The sequence below is a fragment of the Panthera tigris genome, chromosome X (assembly GCF_018350195.1).
Source record: "Panthera tigris isolate Pti1 chromosome X, P.tigris_Pti1_mat1.1, whole genome shotgun sequence".
Classification (NCBI taxonomy): Eukaryota; Metazoa; Chordata; class Mammalia; order Carnivora; family Felidae; genus Panthera; species Panthera tigris.
The window spans coordinates 7,111,620-7,134,542 of record NC_056677.1 but is presented as its reverse complement, the minus strand read 5'-3'; the positions used below and the strand labels follow the sequence as shown (position 1 = coordinate 7,134,542).

General features: G+C 52.2%; 1 protein-coding gene across 2 annotated transcripts in view; it reads right to left on the bottom strand.

Annotated features, from left to right (window-relative positions):
• CLCN4 (chloride voltage-gated channel 4) overlaps nucleotides 1–21,376 on the bottom strand; it is a 63,669-nt gene extending 42,293 nt beyond the window's left edge. For both annotated transcript variants that reach the window (XR_006213435.1, XM_042974508.1), the window contains exons 1-2: nucleotides 21,258–21,376; nucleotides 19,866–20,137 (exon numbers count right to left, since the gene is read on the bottom strand). The gene's annotated coding sequence lies outside the window, so the exon portion shown is untranslated. The remainder of the gene's footprint in view (nucleotides 1–19,865; nucleotides 20,138–21,257) is intronic.
• Between the last annotated feature and the right edge of the window lie 1,547 nt (nucleotides 21,377–22,923).

Genomic DNA, 22,923 nt, shown 5'->3' with positions numbered 1-22,923 from the left:
AAGGTATCTAGGTTTGGTCTTCTGGTAGGACAACTCCAAGGGGCTAGGGTCAAAGTGTTCGACAGCAGATGACAACAACGGACCGTGTCCAGTAAAACTCACTTCACCCAGGGCCCAACGAACACAAGCATGTGTTGACTGTGACACTCTCAGTAACATAACTTAGGACGTCAATGTCGAACACAGCTCTGGATGGGTCGGCTCACCCTCAAAACAGGGATCTGTAAAATGTTAAGGAAACCCGCACTTTGCATAGTTGGGTGTCGGCAATAACAAAACGGTTTCTCCAAGGTGAATGAAGGCAGGAAATCACCCAGATCGAGATGAAGAATGACGGGTTCTGACCCAGGTATAACCAAGGCCTGACTGAACATAGAACACCCCATCCTAGGCTAATAAGGATTATCAGCATGTCTGACCAAAAACGTCACGCAGAAACCCATACATTTGAGCGTCCGTTTCCTCTACCTTGAACGGCTTTCCTGCCCTCTGACTGGAAAGCTTCTATTCACCCTCCAGAATCCTGTTCTGTTTCACTCTCTCTGGGCAACGTGCACTAATTTCCCCAGAGGGATTTGAGAGCTTCCTCCTTGGCAACCCAAAAGCATGCTCGGTTTCTCTTGTTTTTTTCAAATGATGGTTAAAACAGTAACAACACAAGAGCCACCCTCGTAACAAATCTTAAGCGCACAGCACATTATTGTGCAGAATGTTGTATAGCAGATCTCTAGATATTTTTCGTCTTCCGGAACTGAAACTTTATACACAACCCCCCCCCATATCCGCTCCCCCCAGCCCCTGACAACCACTGCTACCTTCTGCTTCTGTGAGTCTGACTCCCCGCAAATGAAACGATGCAGTATTTGTCTTTCTGTGACTGGCTTATTTCATCCGTGTGGCTGCGCATGGGAGGGCTCCTTTTCAAACGCCACTGTAGGTACACATCACGTCGCCTTCGCCCATTCATCCGCTGATGGGCATTTCGGTCGCCTACTTATCTCTGTCCTTCTCCCAGTGGATCACGATGCTTTCTTTGCTGACTCCCGTTGGTAGGTAAAGGTCTGCTGGTAGCTCCGGTACCTCGGACAGGGGTCTGGGAGCTAGCTCGGGCCCAGGAACGCTCGGGGCACAAAGCAAGGGCTGGCAAACCACAGCCCGCAGGCCAAATCCAGCCCACCGCCTGTTTCTGTAAATAAAGTGTTAAGGGCACATGGCCGCACGCCTTCCTTTTACCCCCCGTCTGGGGCTGCTTCGCCCTACCGCAGCCGAGTGCAGCAGCTGCGACAGACGGTAAGGCCCGCAGAGCTGAAAACACTTCCCCACTGGCCCTTCATAGGAAACGTTTGCTAAGCCCTGAGTGTCAGCTCAGTCACTCCAAGGGGACAGAAAGGAGAAAGGTGGCAAGGACAGCCTGCTGGAAAGAAAGGCTCATGAGCCCGGGAGGTTTCAGTGGCAGTTTCTGGCGCGTCCACACTGCAGGAGGAACCTTGGGGTACTCACCCCCGTGGGGACCAGCCTTCCTCGCCGATTGGAGGGTTTTCACCTCTTAATCTGAGTTACGAGTCTCCGCTCCATCCGCCCAAGTCATCTGGGAATTCGCTCACAGGGAAGTCGGCAAATAAGGCAACGTGGTCTGATCTGGGAAAGAACTGCCAGGCTCTTACGGCCGGGTCACTGCCAGGCTGAGAGAGGAGGGGACAGGTGGAAGGTCTTCAACCACGTCTTACGTGTGGATGTAAAACATGACAGCAGCACCACGCGTAATGGCTCCAAGTGGGAAAGCACCCAGAAGCCCGTCCAAGTAGAGGAGAAAAATGTATCAGGGCTTAGTCCCACAATCGAACACTACAGAACAGGCGCTGGCAAAATGCATCACCCCGTGGCCCAAGTCCAGCTCACCGCCTGCTTTTGCACGGCTCACCAGCCAAGCATGGCTTTTACGTTTTTTTAATCATCAGAACACAAAAGAATGATATTATGTGACAAACGAAGATTGTAAGAAATTCAGTTTCGGTGTCCACAAAGTAAGCGTTATTGAAACACAGCCCCAGTTGTTAATTTGTGTATTGTCTCGTGCTGTTTTTATGTGGCAAGGGCAGAGCTGAGTAGTTCTGACAGAGGCCACACGGCCCCCGAAGCTTCAAATATTCACTATCTGGCCCTTAATAGAAAAAGTTTGCTGGGGTGCCTGGGTGGCTCAGTTGGTTGAGCGTCCGACTTCGGCTCAGGTCATGATCTCGCAGTTCGTGAGTTTGAGCCCCGCGTCGGGCTCTGTGCTGACAGCTCGGAGCCTGGAGCCTGCTTCAGATTCTGTGTCTCCTTCTCTCTCTGCCCCTTCCCCACTCATGCTCTGTCTCTGTCTCTCAAAAATGAATAAACGTTAAAAAAAAATTTTTTTAAAGAAAAAGAAAATGTTTGCTGCTACAGAGCAAAGAGAACAAACAATCAGTAATTACACCCAACGACAGAGATTTTACAACATAACGTAGAACAAAAGCTGGAAGTAAAAGATTCCACTTATACAAAGTTCAAGGGGCACCTGGGTGGCTCAGTCGGTTAAGCATCCAACTTCAGCTCAGGTCACAATCTCCCGGTTTGTGGGTTCAAGCCCCGCATTGGGCTCTGTGCTGACAGCTTGGAGCCTAGAGCCTGCTTCGGATTCTCTCTCTCTCTCTCTCAAAAATAAATACAACATTAAAAAATGTATTAAAGTTCAAAACCAGCAACATTAATCTGTGGTGAGAGTATGGATAGCAGATACCTCTAGGGGTAGGGGTAGGGCCTGGAAGAAGTCACAGAAGGTTTCTGGGGACCAGTCACATTCTGTTCCTCGAGTTGGCTGCTGGTTACGTAGTTGAGCTCCCTTTGCAAAAATTCGTGGAGGTGCACACTTACACTTTTTGCATTCTTATAGATAGATGTTTACTTCCATAAAAAGTTCAGTTAAGAAAAGTGGTTTCAGTCTCACAGCACCTCAGAAGGTTAAACACAGACTCACCACATGACCCAGCAATTCCACTCCCAGGCTTATATGGAAGGGAACTGCAAACACGTCCACAAACACACAAATGCTCACAACAGCATTATTCCTACCAGCCAAAAAGCGAAAACCACCCAAAGGTCCGTCAATTGATGAATGGACTAGACCCTAAAAATGCAACTAAAGGACCTCACTAGCAACATTTCGACCTGGAAGCTTTGGGAAAATTGAAAAGGTAGTTTCTAACACACACACACACACACACACACACACACACACACACACACACACATTGAGGTTTCTATAATATCCTACAATCAGAAGAGTTTCTGCAAGTAATTAGCTACTCTGATGCTTCAAGATTCCAGACGCCTTGGGCTCAGTCGGTTAAGCGCCGGACTTCAGCTCAGGTCACGAACTCACTTTCGAGCCCCGCGTCGGGCTCCTGCCACACCCCAAGGAAGTTCTAGGGAAGACCGGCCTTTGGTCGCTTCCCCCACAGTTGTAAAACCACTGCATGACCACAGGCACGTGAACTGCCCTGTATAGGCTTTGTTGTCCTCACCCAGTTTCTAGAAGAACGACTGCATCCGATGCTACCCGTACCCCTCAAACCCTTCCGATAAGCTGCAGCTGATTTCCGACAGTATCTCCGTGCCCGAGACCCGTTTCAGGACCCCCCGAAAGTGGCCCTGGAGCCACGGCACGCCCGAGGTACACTACTGGGAGCAGGTAGGACCCGAGGGCTCTCAGGAGCTGGTGTAGAAACACCCCCACCCCCTCACCCCTCGAACGGAATCACTTCAAGGCATGTGTTTTGCACCTGTCCAGAAAAGATTTACCACTGCAGGCCGGACACTGCTCTCCTTGGGAAGGCCTGCATCTGGGAACTTGGACTTCAAGAGGGTTCCCACCATCCCCGAAGTGGTAAGAATGGCTCACTGTGTGTACACTGGCTGTCCAAATAATGTCATTTGTGCCACACTCCCGCTTTCCCTCTAAAGGTCTGGAATTTTGACAGCGAGCTAGACAGAGGGTGCCGGCGGAAGCAGCCTCCAGTGAAACCCCCAGCACCGAGGCTCTAATGACCGGGCCTTTCCCCTTTGCTGATTTTGCCCTACAGCCCCCCCTCCCCGGCTATAATCAAGCACAGCCATGAAAACAACCATAGACTGTCCTGTGAATACCCCTGGTTGAACCCAGAGATGATCTCGGGGACCGGTGACACACAAAGCCCCTGTTCCTACAGCGCCCAGAGCATAGAGGTAGCCTCCAGTCGCCCACTGGGTGACCCGCACCTCCAGCCCAGCCTCTGATGGCTGCCTTCTTTCACAGCCACACTTGCCCACGCGCCTCCCAAAAGACCCCGCACCGGGCTCCTGGTCTCAGGGTCCACCTCTGGGAGAACACAGATGAAGGCAGCATGGCGTTTTCTGCTTCGTCGGCCACTGATGACTTTGCCTGTGTAAAACCCACAAGGGGTGTTCTTATGGCCCCGCACCAAAGGGCAATGTCTTCATGACGTGGGGCTAAGCGAAGACTTATCAGAAGGGACACAAAAGCATGATCCATAAAAGAAAAACTGGACACATTATGCTAACGGGCAACGTAAAACAGATTAACAGTCCGTCAACACAAGGGTCCAAGCCGTCCCGAGGCCTCTAGCAATTCTGGGACAGCCTGAGCACCCAAATGGCCTGTCCTACGCCCCTCGACAGGACACTGGTGGCCGATCACTGCCTAGATGGGATACACACAAATCCCAGTGTGCGTCAGCACTCCCAGCACGCTGGATCCAGGTCCCACGCCCGGACTTTCAGCTTTAGCAGCTCCGGGGTGCGGCCCAGCGATCTGCATTTCTAACAAGCTCCCAGGGAGGCCGACTGATGATACTGGCTCGTGGACTGTACTTGGGGAACCACTGGCCCCCTTCATTTTTTGTCCCCTCCTATTTCCCACTCTCTCCCGTGCCCTGTATCCTTCCCACTGTATTTTCATCACTAGTATTTTTAACATCGACCTTATTTACAAACTGCGTTTTGTTAGAATAATTACTTGCAAGCTTGCTTCCTTCCGTATCAGATTGGGAGTTCCTTGAGGTCGGTTGCTCACCTTGATTTACTATCTGGACTTTTGAGGAAGCGTTTGCTGGGCCCTGCCATACAGTAATATTACCCACCAAACCTAAAAAGCTTAGCCGACCACATACACTATCTCCATTCTACAAGCGCATTACTAATATTGTAATCCATCTATAGATTTAAAAAAAAAAAAAAAAAAGACCTCTATCCAGCACTCAGCTCGATGCTTTGGACATCACTGCGTAGACATACTGAATAATACATACAAGAAAGATACCTTATCCGTGCACACACTCAGGACAAAAAGAATAATATAAACCAGACTGAAGTCGCTACCTACGTAAAACGTGAGTGGTTTTAACACCTTTCTTTGACTACATATCATCTGGTTCGCGCACCGTCCCACACTTGTGTGACACCACCTTCCCTGCTAGGTTGGCGGGGTTTCCTCTTAACTGCTCGATTCGTGTTGATTTTCCTTTATTACATTTCACCCATGAAAACAGCTGAGCTGAGAAATACATACACGACAGTGCGGCTGCCAAGCATCCTGGCTGATACTCAACCGCGGGCCCGTGCCACCGGGGACCACGGGAGTGGACTCTGAACCCATCGCGGTGGCTAAAAGCACCACAAGCTGACAGTTCCTTTAGGCGAACCTTCTTCGCCATTCTTACCCAAGTGGAGGAGGTGAGAGGGAAACTGGTTTAAAACTCGCTTCAAACTCTCTCGAGAAGTTTCCTGAAATAAAGTTTGATTAGTTGCCCCGCACACTTACTGTAGGGATTCGAGCTATTAGACTCGATCCCAGATACGGGATCCCAGGCCCGCAAACCCTGGCACAAGAGTAAATAAATCAGTAAACAAACCGGACCACACCAAGGCGTAGCAAAATCAAGTTGTTAACACCAGCGGAAAGGGGGATACCCTGAAAGCAGTAAAAGAAAGCAGACACACGTGTACACAGCGAACCCTTCAACCACACACAGCCGTGACCACGAATGACGTGCCACTACTCACACTGACCAGGCTGAAGCTCGCAAACCCAACGTCAAGCCGGACACAAAGGAATACACGAGTCTGCTGATAGAAAGTTCCAAACCAGCAAAATGAATCTGTCGGAGCCGATACCCTGGGGCTGGGGAGTCCCTAGAAGGGGACCCGCAGGTGGCTTCTGGGGACTGGTCATGTTGCGGTTAATCTAAGCCCTGGTTATCCGGGTGTGGTCCCTTGGTGAAAAATCAGCAAGCTGCACACTTCTGCTTTACACATTTTTCCGCACATGTATTTCGGTAAAAGCCTTACTGAAGGGCAATCCAAAACAGCCATCAGCTAGAATTAAATCTCACGGCCTCTAACTTTACAAAAGTTAGACTTCTGTAGGCTACAACACCTCCCTAAAGAGCCTGTGATATACTGCATCTTTGAAATACCTGTCACATCACCTCTTGCAAAAATGACCTCCCACCGAAGTAATTCAGGTGGAAAGTCTGAACCCTCGGACAAAACCAAGGCACCGGGGCTGGCAGACCCGCCGCGCGGTGGGCACAGGACACAGGCTCCACGCGGCGTTACAGGTCAGCATATGTTCCACCGTCGCAAGAGGAAGAGGGGAGATGCTGGCACAGAAAGTTATATCCTACGGGGCGCCTGGGGGGCTCAGTCGGTTGAGCGTCTGACTCTCGATTCTGGCTCAGGTCACGATCTCACGGTTCATGAGTTCGAGCCCCGCACCCAGCTCTGTGCTGACAGTGCGGAGCCTGCTTGGGATTCTCTCTCTTCCTCTCCCTGCCCCTCCCCTGCTCGTTTTCTCTCCCTCTCTCTCTCTGTCTCAAAATAAACAAACAAAACCTTAAAAAAAAAAGCAGATTACAACCTACACTGGCAAATGCTGGGTTGTCAACACGACAGCCAGACATCCAACCTGATTGGCATTGGGGGTTATTGTACCAAAGTGTCCAGACTCTGAAGACGAATATAGGGAAATACATTGTGAAAAAATACAGGCAGCTGTCCATGTACTAAAAATCGACACACTCGAAGTCGTCATCAGTATGCCCTAACTTACTGTGAATGCACCTATAAACCTTGCACGAAGCGCCTCTCCCCTCGGCCAGAGAGAGAGGGGGGGGGTGGGGGCTAGAGAAGGAGGGGGCCACACCGTGAGCAAACATGGAGCAGCTGGAGAAAAGTGGAGCTTCAGAAGGGTCAAGAGGGAGGCAGTCCCCGCGTGGCGAGCGGACCCAAGGGGTAGCCGGCGCCAGGCCTCCCCCACCACGAAAGTTTGGGTCCTCACCACTGTACTCGCTGTCCAATGCCACACAACAAATTACCCCGGGACTCAGCAGCTAAAAACGCTAAACACGTATGATTTTACAGCTTCTGTGGGTCAGGAACTCGCGAGCAGCTCGTCTGGGTGTTTCCGGCTCGAGGTCTCTCGGGAGGTTGTGGTCAAGCGGTCCGCTACGGCTGCGGTCATCTGAAGGCTCGATGGGGGCAGGAGGACCCGCCTCCGAGTTGGCTCCCGGACACGGGTAGCAGTTGGGGCGGGCTGCGGGCGGCAGGCCTCGGGTCGCCGTCCTGTGGCTCCACGGGACCTGGCGGCTGCCTCCCTCCAAAGCAGGCGATCCGAGGGAACAGGCGGAGGCAGTAGAGTGTCTTGGGACCTAGCCTCGGAAGAGCCACGGCGTCACTGGCACGGCGCCCTACTGGTGGCACAGGTGGGCCCTGGGTGGCCAGCATGGGAGGACACCGCGCGCGGGCCCGGGCACCGGGAGGCAGGACCGCCGGGGCCACCGTGGAGGCCGGCTCCCGCGCCAGCCACGGCCCGAAACCCCACCGATGTCAAATCCGTTTGAGACGACGGACTCTCCCTTTTTGTTTTTTTATTTATTTATTTTAATGTTTATTTATTTTTGAGACAGAGACAGAGCATGAACGAGGGAGGGTCAGAGAGAGAGGGAGACACAGAATCTAAAGCAGGCTCCAGGCTCTGAGCCGTCAGCACAGAGCCCGACGCGGGGCTCGAACTCACAGACCGCGAGATCATGACCCGAGCCGAAGTCGGCCGCCCAACCGACTGAGCCACCCAGGTGCCCCCGGACTCTCCCTTTTTAAAACATAGACACCTTCAGGATGGTGAGGGGCCGGGACGCATTCCCTCCTTCCAGCCAGTCCTCCAGATCCCGAGGCGGGTTCCCCAGAGGCGCTGACAGTGAGAGGAGCCCCCGGTGGTCGTGGCGCAAGGGGCCAGCCGAGGGCCACGGGGCCAATGAGCGTCCCCAGAAGAGGGAAGCCCAGAGCCAAAGGGCAGGCGGAAAGACCTCGAACATTAAACTTTGCCCGGAGCCAACAGAGACAGGGGAGGGCCGCGGCGGCCTCCTTCTCCTTCCTCCTTCCTTCTTGGCCGGCCTCCCAGCTCCCAGCGCTCCGTGCTCCTTCGCTTACAGCCTCGCTTCCGCAGGACCGGGCAGCCGGCGCGGGACTGTGACCCTCCCTCCGTGGTACGCCTCCTGCGGCCCCGGGGCCACACAGCTCTCCGTCACGGTGGGAAACACAGCCAGCGTGTCAGAGAGGGGACGAGGCCGACTGCACGTGGCCTCCTCGAGTGACACAACAGACTCAGTGTTCTCGATCCCCACCGCTAGGGGGAGGGAGGAGAGGCAGGAGTCTCTGCGCCCCTGGTGCCAACTTTTTCCAGGACTCCGTGTGCCAGGCGCTATTTTAAGCACGTCACACGTATTCGGTCGCTAGAGCCCTTGACAGTCTCCGAATTAAATACCGTCACCCTCGGGCCCACGCTACAGATAAGCCAACGGAGGCAGGTCAGGTCACAGGTTCGAGTCTCCCAGAAGGTAAGCGAGGAGCCAGATTCGAGCCCAGGCCCCGAGGGCCCTTCTTCCGCGACAGCCTCGCAGGCCTGGGTCCTCTCGGGACCCGAGGGCCGCCGCTTCGGCTGACAGGGCGCTGCCCGCCTCTTCCCTCCTAAACTGTGCGGAAAGCTTGCGTGGAGCTTCGATAAAGGCAGGCTGGGCGACCCTCCGGCCTCTGAGAGCGGTGCCATGCCAGCTCCCCAGGGCCGCCCCAACCAAGTACCGCAGACCGGCCGCCTCAAGTAACGGCCGTCTATCGCCTCACAGTTCTGGGGACCACGAGTCTGGGATCCAAATGACAGCAGGGTTGGTTCCTTCTGAGGGCGCTGACGGAGAATCTGTTCCAGCCTCTTTCTGGCCCGTAGACAGCCATTCTCCCCACGTCCCTTCACACTGCCTTCTCTCTGTGCCTTCCTCCTCTTAGAAGGACATCAGTCACACCGGATTATAACAACCCTGATGGCCTCATTTTGACTCGATTGCCTCTACGAAGACCCTATCTCCAAATAAGGTTGCATTCTGAGGTCCCGGTGGTACCTCAACATATGAATTTTGAGGGACACAATTCAACAACGCTGGTGGGAAATAGCTCTCTGTCTCTCCCTGCCCTTCCCCCCGCCCCGCTCCCGGGACCTCTTCAGACTGACCTTCCCTTGGCCATTTCCTCCGCGACAATCCATTTACCATTTAAGGTGCAGTACACACACACCCCCCCCACACACACACACACACAGGTAAATAAAATTTAAAGAGACACTCACGACTGGCCACTCTGTAAAGGTTAAATGTAGGCAGTCATCCAACACGGCTTTGAGGTGTCCCTCCTGGAGCTCTCAGGACGAGGCCACCGGGTGGCTTAAGCGTACTCTAACTGGGTCACCAAGATGAGGGCTGAGGGGCGCCTGGGTGGCTCAGTCGGTTGAGCATCTGACTTCGGCTCAGTTCATGATCTTGCAGTTCACGGGTTGGAACCCCACGTCGGGCTCTGTGCTGACAGCTCGGAGCCTGGAGCCTGCTTCGGATTCTGTGCCTCCCTCTCTCTCTGCCCCTCCCTTGCTCATACTCTCTCTCTCTGTCTCTTGATAATAAATAAATGTTTAAAAAATTAAAGAAAAATAAATAAAAATATGTTTCCCTTAGGGGCGCCTGGGGGGCTCAGTCGGTTAAGCATCCGACTTCGGCTCAGGTCATGATCTCGTTCGTGGTTTGTGAGTTCGAGCCCCGCATCGGGCTCTGGGCTGATGGCTCAGAGCCTGGAGCCTGCTTCGGATTCTGTGTCTCCCTCTCTCTCTCCCCTCCCCCGCCCGCACTCTGTCAAAAATAAACATTAAAAACTTTTTTTTTAATTAAAAAAAAAGATGAGGGCTGATGTGTGGTCAGTTAGTAAGCTTTGGGCAAGAGGGGCGCTTGTGGAAGGCATGACTAAGCTGAGAGGAAAAATAGCTCGTCTGTAATCTTGGCGGTCAGCCCTCCTATCTACTCACCACAAAGCCCACCAAAGCAAGCAGCGCCCCCAAGGGTTACAGTGGAGGGAGAAAAACGGCTTCATGTTTGGCCACAGCCACAGACGAAGTTCCACATTTAGCCAGAAGGGAAACGAAGCAGCAAGGGGCAGGTAAGCACAGGCTGCCCCCCAGAGACGCGGTAAAAAGTGCTCCCTCCAGCCACGCCCCGCACCTGCCAGGCACCTGAGCTGCTGCCCAGGGGGGCGAGCCCGACTCCACCCTGGGAGGCTCGAGGGCCTGTCCCCAGGCCTCCATGGCTCCCCTTCTGTGACTTCAGGAGGGCTTACCGTCACCTCCGACAGGGAAGCTCTGGGCTCAAACCGGGCTCCCTGCTCTGAATGACACGGAGGTCTGGCCAACAGCAGGTGCCTCAGCGAGCAGAACCGCAGTGTGAAACCTGGCTGCAGGGAAGGAAATACAGCACGGCGATGGTGGACAACACCCGGCTGGGGCAGGGAGAGCTCGGATAGGGTGACAGTGGGTGGCCGCTCGGAGGAGGGCTCAGCGGGCCGTGAGCGACCTGGGCCGGCCAGCATGTGACACGGGGGCTTAGCCCTCCAGGCACAGAGAGCAGCCAATTCACAAACCCAGTGACAAGGATGAGTGTGGCGGGCTCAAGGTCCAGGTGTCACCGTGACCCTAAGAATCATGGCCACCAAACCGTGACCCAAGGGCACAGGGGACTTCATCCACCACGGGACAGCCGGGAAGAGATCATATGTGGACCGCAAGCGCCATCTCACGTGCTGTCCCTGTGCACCGCTGCCCATCGAGGGTAATCGTGCCCCTGACCCGGGGCGGCCTCCTGGGCCCGTCTCCACAAGCTGCCGTTACACGTTCGCACTTGACGGCGCAGTCCGCGTGGCGCCCAGCACGCTGCCGCCAAGTCAGCCAGAGGCGCGCTCCGGCTCACCTGGCCACCCAGGTCCCTGAGGTCCTGGCCGCCATCGCATTCCTCACCGGCCAGCCCGCTTCCTCTCTCAGCCACCTCGGACTCTTCTCACAGCAGCCAGGGTCACCCTTTCAAACACAAGCCCCCACACGTCGCTCCCACGCCTGAAAGCAGCCGGCAGCTTTACGCTCAGAATAATTCGGGGCCGGCGCCGCCCCTGCCGAGTCCCTGCACGGTCCGCCCCCCGCCACCTGTCGGCGCACCTTCGCCACCGCGTGTTCTCTGGGTCGCTCTTCTCCGGACCCACCGACCTCCTCGCGGTTCTTCAAATGCACCTGGCCGTGCCTTGCCTCAGGCCCTTTGCACTGGCTGTTCCCTCAGCCCCGAACACTCAGGCCCTCCAGGTTCACATAGCTCTCCCTCATTTCGCGTGGGTCCCTGTTCACGTGCTAGCCCTCAGAGAGGCCTTCGTGACCCCCCGACTGGCACTCTGAATCCATCACCGTCTATCCTTTGCCCCCTGCTGTACCTCACTAAACGCACGACCGATAAAACGGTTCCTTTCCCTTTCCTCAACTCGAACGTCCCACCAGGGCATGAGCCTTGTCTGTTTGGCACCACAGTGCGTCTCGCTGCCCAGGCTGGTAGGTCTCAACCAGGGGCACTCCTGCCCACCCGGGGACGTTTGGCAATGCCTGGAGTTTGGCTGTCACAACTGTCACAATGCCAGTAGTGCTTCCTACTGGCATCTGGTGGGTAGAAGCCAGGGAGGCTGCTAAACGTCGGACGATGCACAGGACGGCCCCCCACAGAGAGTCGTCCAGTCCAAATGGCCGCAGTGTCAACGTTGAAGAATCCGGGTCTGGACACATCGCAGGGACCCAACAAATATTGGCTGAGCAAGGAAGTAAATGCGGGAGGGAAGGCATGAATGAACACCGAGGCTCGCGTCTCATGGAAACCTCTCTGTAGCCAGATATGAAAGTGTACATGCTACAGGGGTCCGTGTATATGCGGTTCAAGAACACGCGAAAGTAAACGGTGCTGATGGAAATCAGAATAGTGGTTGTCGCTCGCACGGGGTTTGGCTCAAGGAAGGCAAGACGGGGCCCTCCGGAGGTGTGGGGAACAGTCTCTGTCAAAACCAACCGGAATAAAAATCCATGCATTTTGCTTCCGTGTAAATTACATCCCACAAAAGCAAAAACCGAAAAAAAAAAAAAGGCACGATATACACTCTGTAGATGGGTGCATTTGCACAGCCATTTTCAGAAACCACATTTCAGCAAGTTATCGGTGGCTGCCTGGGGAAGGGGGGGGACCAGGGGAACGGGGATACAAAGGAGACTTGGTGTTCTCTGCCTAACCTTGATCCTGCTGGAAAGTCACCGTGCGTCCGTAACGTGGACGAGCCATTCAAAAATACTTCCGACGGTCTGTGAAGGAAAACCACCCCTGCCCTTAGAAAGGAAACTTTATCTCTGCCGTCCACTGAAAAGGCGGTTAAGCAACGGTTTGATAACACGGTCTTCCCCACAGCCGGCACGCAGGGTTTGCGGAGGAGGGACAGCGTATGCGGAACAGACTGTCCCCAAGGGCGCCCATCGGTAGTGGGAAAACAGATAAGCCTCACCACTCGCTAACTAACAGCGCTCGGCTCCATCGGGCGGGAGGGTGGAGGCGGGAGGGGGGTGGCTGGGAACCTCTGGCCAGCAGGCCTCAGGGCCACCGGGGGCACCCGGAGCCCAGCTCCAAAATGCTCCTGCCGGGCCTCACCCCGTGACCCACTCAGTCAGAGCCCCCCACATGCCCAAGAGTCTACGTTTCTTCTCTATCTTGTTAAAAATGTTTTATTATGAACATTTTCCTTTTTTTTTATCTTTTTATTTATTTTAGAGAAGGGGAGAAGGGCAGAGGGAGAAAGAGAGAGAACCTCAAGCAGGCTCTGCCCTGAGCACAGAGCCTAATGCGGGGCTCGATCCCACCACCCTGGGATCATGACCTGGGCCGAAATCAAGAGTCGGACGCTCAACCGACTGAGCCACCCAGGTGCCCCTATTGTGAACATTTTCAAATACACAGAACATTATCCAGAAGAGTCCAATGAATAGCAGCAAATTCAGTGTTTCCATTTGGCCGAATTTGCCTCACCTTTTTCTCTTCCCATTTAACTGAATCATTTACACATCAATTATTTTCTAGAACAGCGGTTCTCAAAGGGTGATCTGGGGACACCATGGGATCCCCAAAACCCTTTAAGGGATCCATGCTATCAAAAATATTTTTATAATAATCTTACATTGCTATCTGCCTTTTCCCATTCTCATTCTCTTGTGAGTAGACAGTAGAATTTTCCAGAGGCTACATGACGCGTGATATTGCGACAGACTGAATGTAGAAGCAGGTATGAGAATTCACCTGTCTTGTATCTAGCCGTACGTTAAAGAGATCTCCAAAAATGGTTCAAAGAAATTGCTAAGTAACTTGTTGCTATTGTGACACTCCGTCCCTAAATACTTCAGCACGCGTCACCAAAAAATAAGACTCTTCTACGTACACGTGTGTTGGCTATCTACAGCTGTGTAACAAAGACCCCAAAACGTGGCGGCGGGAAACAAACCCGCGTCACCTCACTGTTCGCGTCAGGAACCCCAGGGTGGCTTCGCTAGGTGCCTACCACACCACAAGATTATCACATCTAGTGACACTGACGGTAGTTTCCTTATATCGTCTAATGACCACTCACATAAACATAACCCGGGTGTCCCCGGGCGCCGATTATAGGTGTTTGCTCGGGCCGGGGCCCAAACGGGGGCCACGAGTTATATTTGGTTATTGTCATGGGCTGAATGCGTCCCCCCAGAATTCACATGTTGAAAGCTAACCCCCAATGTGATGGCAATCAGGAGACGGGGCCGTAGGGAGGGGACCAGGTCCTGAAGGAGGAGCCTCGTGATGGGATCAGTGCCCTACGGAGAGACCCCAGCGAGCTACGCAGGCTCCTGCCACGGGCGGGGGCAGGAAGGTGGCCCCCGCAGCCCCGAAGAGGGCCCTCACCGGAACCGACCCTGCGGGCACTATGGTCTGGGACCGCCAGCCTCCAGGGCTGCAGGACATAAACGGCTATTGTTGCTAAGCCACCTAGTCTGGCACTCTGGCAGCAGAGGGCGCCGGGACAGTCACTCGGTCTCTTAAGTTTCGTTTGATGGTGAATACCCTCCTATTTCCTACTTCTTTCACGGCTGTGACTTGTGGGCTGTGACTTGTCACAGAGGTGGGCCTGAAGGCCCAGCGAGGGTGCCAAGCCGGCGGGAGAGGCGCAGGGGCGAGAGGGGCCCGCAGGGAAAATGTCACCCCCACGCAGCGCCTCTCTCCCTGCGGGCCAAAGTGCCTGATGCCAATTTTGGGGGGGCCGGGAAGAGCCGGAGAGAAGGCCGATGGCAAGGGGACGGGGAACCGCACAGTGCAGGCCGCTCTAAGTGTCCCACCCCACCCCCACCACACTGGGCGCACGATGCAACGCCACGGCCATCACCACCAAGGCCATCACCGCATGCTGACTCCTGGCCGTTTCCCAGCCTGCTGACCGTCTGCCGTCCCTCTGATCCCCCCGGGTCAAGGCGGCAGGACCAGCAAGTGCCGTGGGCCCCACGAGACGGACCCAGCACCGCTCTGATCCCCAGGCTTGGCGCGCCTGAGCACCGTGCCCCGAGGGGGCTCCGCGGTGGGCGAGACACCGCCACCGTCCTGCCACCCTCCCACGGCGCCACGCGCTGCCGCCACGAGGAAGGGTCGCGGCTGTGGGGCCTGCGGGCGCAGGGAGCCTCCCCGTCCCAGCTAGATTCCCGGCGACAGCTCGCTCACAAACAGGCCTCCCCTTCCGGACAGAAGCTCCTTCTGGAACCCACAACGTAAAAAAAAGCCTTCTCGTTGTATTTCCCAACATATACGACGTGACGAAAGGAATTGGATCTCTGACGGAGGGCTTAGCACCAGACGACTCATAGGAAAACGAATTCTAGAATACCGGAGCCAGAAGAACATTTAGAGATCATCCAAATCGGTGCTTCTCAACCAGGGGCACCGCTGCCCACCCCAGGGGACATGTGGCGGCGTCTAGAGACATTCTGGTCGTCACGACTTGGGGAGGCGCTACTGACAGCTAGTGAGTAGAGGCCTTGATGCGACCGAGCATTCTACAGGGCACGGGTGCCCCCCCCCCAACAGCCTGAGCCAGCCCCCAATGTCACCACTGCTGAGGCGGAAGAACCCTGAGATCTACGTTTCTTGGTTACTTTGAAGAAGAGAAAATTGTGGCCCAAAGACACGAAGTAACGTGCCCAAGGTGCCACGGTCCGGAAGCCAGAAGAATCCAGGTCACAACTACATCCGTCTCTATCACCCGTTCAGCTCTATCTAGGGTTGGGCTGGGGGAGAGGGAAGGCGGAGGGCCCAAGGATCTTAATTCCTGTAGCCAACTTGAACCGAATGAAGGAAGCTGCAATAAATAAGTTGCTGAATTACTGCAACAACACATCAGGGTGTCCAAACCCTGAACGAAAGGCCACATATAGGAAATTACACCAGATACAAAGATTAACTCGAACTAGATTAAAGACTCGAACATAAGACCTGACACCATAAAACTCCTATTAGAAAACACACGTGGGGGGGGCGCGCCTGGGTGGTGCAGTCGGTTAAGCGTCCGACTTTGGCTCAGGTCATGATCTCACAGTTCGTGAGTTCGAGCCCCATGTCGGCTCTGTACTGACAGCTCAGAGCCTGGAGCCTGCTTCGGATTCTGCGTCTCCCTCGCTCTCTGCCCCTCCCCCATTCATGCACTGTCTCTCTCTTTCAAATATAAATAAACATTAAAAAAAAATTTTAATTAAAAAAAAAAAAGAAAACACAGGCGGTAAGCTCCTGGACATAGGTCTTGGCGATGGTTTTTGGAATCTGACACAAGCAAAAGCAATTAAAGCAAAAATAACTAAGTGGGACTACAGCATATTAAAAAGGTCTGCACAGCAAAAGGATTCGTTTATAAAATGAAGAGGCAACCTACTGAATGGGAGAAAACGTTTGCAAATCATATAACCGATAAGAGGCTAATATCCAAAAAATATAAAGAACTAATACAAGTCAACAACAACAATAAAAAAAAAAAAACAGATCCAAAAATGGGCGGAAGATCGAAATAGACATTTTGCCAAAGAAGGCATCCAGATGGCCAACGGGCACATGAAAAGATGCTCAACATCACTCATCATCAGTGAAATGCAAATCAAAAGCACAACTAGGTAACACCACACACCTGTTAAAATGGCTATTAACAAAAGGACAAGAATAACAAGTGATGGCGAAGAGGTGGAGAAAAGGGAACCCTCACGCACGGTCGGTGGGAATGTCAGTGGTGCCCCCGCTATGGAAAACGGTACGGAGGGTCCTCAAAACACTAAAAATAGAACTACCATATGATCCAGGAATCCTACTTCTGGGTATTTATCTGAAGGAAACAAAAACACGAACTCAAAAAAATATCTGCCCCCCTATGTTCACCGCAGCATCATTTACAATAGCCAAAGCATGAAAGCAACCTAAGTGTCTGTCGATGGATAAATGGATAAAGAAACTGTGCTATATATTTACAGTGGAATATTATTCACCCGTAAGAATGAAAGCTTGTCATTTGCAACATGGATGGACCCCGGGGGGCATTATGCTAAAGGATGTAAGTCAAACAGAGAAAGATAAATACCTTCCGATCCCTCTTATATGTGGAATCCAATGGGTGGGGGGGGAAGCTAGAGAACAGATTGATGGTTGCCAAAGGCAGGGGGACGCGGTGGGAGAAGTAATTTTTTTTTAATTGAAGCTTCAGACATGGTTGGATCCAGGGACTTGAAAATAATTAGTGACAAATAAAGATCAGTTACCAGCGAGGTAATGAAAATTGCTAGCTGTCTCCTTGATAATGATTTCAGCTTGCAATGCGCGGCCAAATCCAATTCATCCTGGACTCCTGCACCAGCGAGGACTGCAGGGGCACCACCGATGGCTTAACCCCCTCTGGGGTGAGCAAGGGGGCTCCCACCAGGCCTTCGGGGCTTGTTCAATTACTAAACATTGACTGATTTATTAAACCCTAACTAAATATGCCCTGTATCAGGCCCAGAGCTAGAGATAAAGGAATGAATACAGACACAAATCCCTGCCTTCATGGACTTCATATTCTAGCAGGGAGAAACACAATAGACAGGTCAATTCTTTAAAAATTTTAAAAGGGGGCGCCTGGGTGGCTCAGTCGGTTAAGCCGTCCCACTTCGGCTCAGGTCATGCTCTCACCGTTCGTGAGTTCCAGCCCCGGCATCGGGCTCTGTGCTGACAGCTCGGAGCCTGAAGCCTGCTTCGGATTCTGTGTCTCCCTCTCTCTCTCTGCCCCTCCCCTCCCCTGCTTGATAGCGCGCTCTCTCTATCTCTCTCTCTCTCTTAAAAATAAACGTTAAAAAAAAATGCTTTGAAAAAATCAAAAAGAAGAAAAAAATACAAGGAGAGATCACTGTTACCTACCAGAAGAGCTAGATTTTTTTTTTAATTAGTAATACCAAGGTGCCCGCAGGGAATCATTTACATACAATAAGACTCATTCACAAATAAATAAATAAACACAAAGAGATACCACTACATACCTACAAGCATGGCTAAAATTAAAAAACAAAAAATAAAAACAACTCAAGGTGCTGGCAAGGATCCTGATTAACGGAAATTCTCCTACGTTGCTGGTACACCCACCTCGGAAAATAGTTTGGCGTTTTCTTATAAAGTTAAACATAAATTTAAAAAAAAAGACTACAGTAGCAAAGACATAGCTACAGAGATAGAGACAGAGACATGAATGTATGCATATTTATATAGATATAGACGTGGACGTGGACAGAGATACGATTTTGATATTTGGATCTCTAGGCTGAAGTACACGCGAGACTACGTTCCAGTATCTTGCCAGCTCGTTTTCTGACACAGCATTAATTTCTCTGAAACATTAGTCTGATTTTAGCAAATGAGAAGCCTTGCTGACTTCACCCCACCCCGCATTTTCTTTAAACATTTAAACATTTACACATCTCCATTTTTCTCCCCCCCCCCCCCCGCCGATGTCTTCTGGGTGGCAAACTTATGAAGTTCTAAGTTGGAAGAAAATTATCCGTTGTTTTTATAGCTTTGCCTTATTCTGAAATAAATAGTCAGGGCAAATCAATTGAAAATTAGTCAGAAAATAGGCAGAGAGAGGAAGTATATAATCCCCTTCTTAGAGCCAAAGCTATTGGGGCTGCCTGACATCACAGTAAGCCCACAGCAAGGGGAAAAGAATAGAGAACCCTCTTTAATTATCAACTAAAATAGCACTGCTTTTTAACATTGTCCTCCGACAGTTGCTGGGGAATCAAATTATTCATGGTGTGAGTTCCAACACAGCTTACGGACACCCCGACCTCCAGAGGAGTGATGTTTTACAGGAAGGAATGCCACATTCTCCTCCTAAGGGTGCCCACCCATGTCCTGGCCTCAGGCTGTAACCAGAGAAAGGAATGTAAACAGGTCAGAACGCTTAAGAGAGCCCATTAAAATCCCACCCCCACCCCCCCCACCCCGTCTGGCTAGAATTGAAAAGTCACCTGACACCACCACCCCCCCCATCTGCCGCTGAGTCATCAAGCCCCTTCTTCCAGCAGGCTAATTATTCAGCACGGGGGGGGGGGGGGGAATTAAAAAGAACACTGGGAATTCTTGGGGTTTGGTATTTGTCTCCACCCCCCCCCTTCCAAAATCCACTTTGTTTTTCAGAGATGCAGCTAATCCGCTCTTAACGCCCGCAGTTATCTTCGGAGGCTGCAGCTCATTTTATTTATTCTATTGTGTTTTATTGGATACCGTTATTTTTTAATCTACCGAAAACACCTGGCGGGGGGGGGGGGGGGGCGAGGGGGGATGCATTTGTGACATATCCCCTTTCAACGCTGGAACCTTGCAAAATTCTGCAAAAACGATTTATATTGCACATCTAGCTCTTTGAATTGCTAACCAAGAAGTTTCCACTCCATTCGAAGCCAAGGGGCTCTTGCTTTAAAAGAAATCAGGCTAAATCCTGAGGACAAACCCCTGTAAGGAGAATTAGTCAATGTGTCATGATTTATGAAGCACAATGGCAGCTGGAAAACAGTTGACAGTTATCTTGGACAAGCCCCTTCCTCTCCCTATAATGCACGTAGGCTGACGGTTCCAGATTCTTCGCTCTCCTGAGCGAGAGGCCCCGGTCTTCCCGTCTGGCCCCTGCCCACTTCCCCGGATGGGCACGCCAAGACCCGAGTCACGCGTGGGCCTGCGACAACCCCCCCCCCCTCCGCCGCACCCCCGCCTGGCGCAGGCAGCAGCCGCAGCGGCCCGAGACCCCACTTTCGCTTTCCGGGGCGCCGACGGGCCGCACGCCTGCAGGCCGGGGCTCCGCCTGCAGAGTGGGCGCCGCGCGTCCCTTACCTGCAGTGCCGCATGGCGCGTCCGGCCGCCCACCTGCACAGCATCCTAGAGCATCCTTTCTTCAGCGCGACGGCTGCGAGCGCGGTGACGTCACCGGAGGCGGGTCCCACGCCGCCACGTGACGCCCTCGGGGCGAGGCGGGGAGAGGGTGGGGGGCGAGGAAGACCTGGAAGTCCCCGGAGGTGAGGAGCGGGGGACCGGGAAGCCCCGCTCCGGGGCCTCCCCTCTGGGCAGTTTGCTGGACGCGCGCAGCTTGCCTGGCCTTTCACCGGCTACGGGAAACAAACAGCACACCGGAGAAACCCGAATGATTACAGGCTCCAAGCGTGTAATAGGATTTCAGAAGAGTTAGCAGTACAGGGATTAGTAACGACAGGGAACAACTTAGTGTTTGAGTTTTAAGAGTCTTTATCAAATGCAACGGAGAAACCGATTTTGTGTAAATCAAAAGGGCAGTTGAAATACGAAGCGCACGGAAATACTTTGCGCTGAGGTTCGATGTTTGAAGTCATACCTCAAATACTTTAATTTGAAGCATATTCATCATGGAATATTACGCTAATTGCACTGGTGAGTAAGGCTTTTGTCTACTGTCACTAGCATAACATTCTAATCCATATTAACGTGGATTTGCCAAATAAAAAAAATAAGGATACCGTATATTCATGCCACCTACCCGTGTTTTCTTAAATCTTCTGGCAAGGAATTTGATCTCTCAGACATGAAGGAGTGAATTCACAAGAACTCACTATTTCACGCTTTTTAATTTTTATCACATTCTGCAGAAAGTGAGTCATCTTACTATTACAGAAAATATGCACGATGTCAACAGTTCTCATTCACAACTCAAAACAGCCTTGCCTAGAAAGCCTTAGAAAATTCCCAACAGTGATCATGTAAATTTGAAAGGGCATATTTCAAACTTGAGCAGGGAACATACCAAGTTTTCTTCTGCCAAACCATATAAACGGTTTTGAAATGTGAAAGGACAAAAGCAGGAACCGGTTTTACTTGTATCCCAGCTTCATATAGACTAGTTTATTTTCAATAGAGTTTAAATCCCAATTTTAACATTCCCTTGCCCAGCCCCCCCCCCCCAAGAGATGTGAAACATTGTTTTACAAGCAGATAAGAGTTACCTACTTGCTATTTATTCCGCAGGTTTCACGTCCTTCTATATTTAACCTGGGCCCTTTTACCGCCATTCCCTCCACAGTAACCAAATATCTGTTCAGAAGGTCAGTCTGTAATTTGGGAACAACCAGGGGCCCTTGCCCCTCACAACGATCTATTATTTTCGGCACCGGATTTTAAAACTCAACAAATGTGGCCGTGTGGTTTTCTAGGTCACTCCTCGCAAGCTTGTTTTTCTAGGTGATAAGTAACTCTTACCTTGGGCTTTCTGGTTCCTGAGATAGAAAGTTAAAAGGCTACCGAAATCCCCCGTTCCCGTGGGTGGAGGGTCTAACGGAGACAGAGTCTGACAGGCTCACTTTCCTGCCAGAGGCAAATGTCGATTTCATCCCCAGGCGCCCAGGGCGGCCCCACCCCCACCCCCCACGGAGCCAGGCTCGGAGGTCACGTGCTGGGCCCAGCCACTCAGCCCGGCCCAGCCAGCTGGGTCACCTCTCCGGTCTGGAGGCCCGCCATGCCAAGCTCTGTCGCCTCCTACCCTCGGTGTGTGTGCCCGGCCGGCGAGAACCTCGCGTCCGGGACACAGGACGCTCTGCCCTGAGAAGCCGGCCTGCACAGGCTGCTGTGACAGAGTTCCAGGAATCGAGGGGACGTGGGGAGGGTCTATAAAATGCCCTCATGCGGTCTGAAATGACATGCTCTGTGTTCCGGCTCGGCAGAAACAATTACAGCAAAGGCACCTTCCTCATTGTGGGGCGATTTTTTTTGCCAATAGGTCAGTTTCACCTTCTCTTTCGGAGGGGATTGCTCAAGTGTAAGACACATTACAGCCAACAGGGCGAGTCAGAAAAGGCCTAAAATGGCCGTGTCAGTTTCCAACAGAATGAGATGACTTCTGTCAAAGGTTCAAAATAGCCGAAATAAAACCAGCGAATCCCTGGAGCACTAAAACCAGAACACGCTTCACAGTGGTGAGTTATAATGGTATAATTTTCAGTGGTTACCTGTCATAGCAACTTTGGGAAGCGGTGCACGTTTTGCTTATCCTTTCCAGAGACACAAGCAAGAAATGACCAGGTCCAGTTAGCTTTGCCCGCCTGACTGGACCGGCTCTGTCTGCTCGGGGACCCTTCAAGGTTGGTCTTCATTTGTTTCTGATTTTAACAATTCCCCCGCTTTTGGTCATCCGTGAAGCAGGCTGAGAGTATGACCGGCCATAGGATCACGGTCTTGGTAGCCAGTCCAGAGGATCACACATTTCTGTTTCCATTGAGTCATCAGGCCAGAGGGCCCTGTAGTCCCCATCTTCGTCATTCATTCACGTGGTTATTGCTGATTTCCTCCAGTTGCCTGATCTTGTTGGATACCATTTGGCAGGGGACTGACTGCCCACAGGCACTTAAAAGCTTCAAGTGCATACAATATGATGATTGTAGGGAGAACAATAGCCAAGGATTGAAAAATTCCCCAGAGCCGAGATACCCAGGAGCCAAGGTTTAACCAACCAAATAAATCAACCGGGTTATAATCAGATTCAGGTTTTACCTCACTAAGTCAATCTACAAAAAAAAGTTTATTTACATAGGCATAACATGATGTATTAGCAAACCACATATCCTCGTGATTTCCTAGGACAGGATGAACTTGATGTTGTATTTCAGGAGGCGGTGTCGCACCTGGGCTTCCACCTGAATTAGGCGGCTATGTGATGTGGGCAATCAGGTGATTTAATGAGAGGCATTTCTATGTGAACAAAAGAAAAACAAAGGCCGACAGTTGAAGCAAATTAGAAGTTCAGTTTTCTAAATTGGGAGAGCAGTCCGTTGAGAAGATTTTGAACTGTCGGATTCTAAGGATCTTCAGATAGAGTGCAAGCAGTGACAGGCAATCAGACTGTTTGTGGTGTGAATGTCCCTGGGGGTGG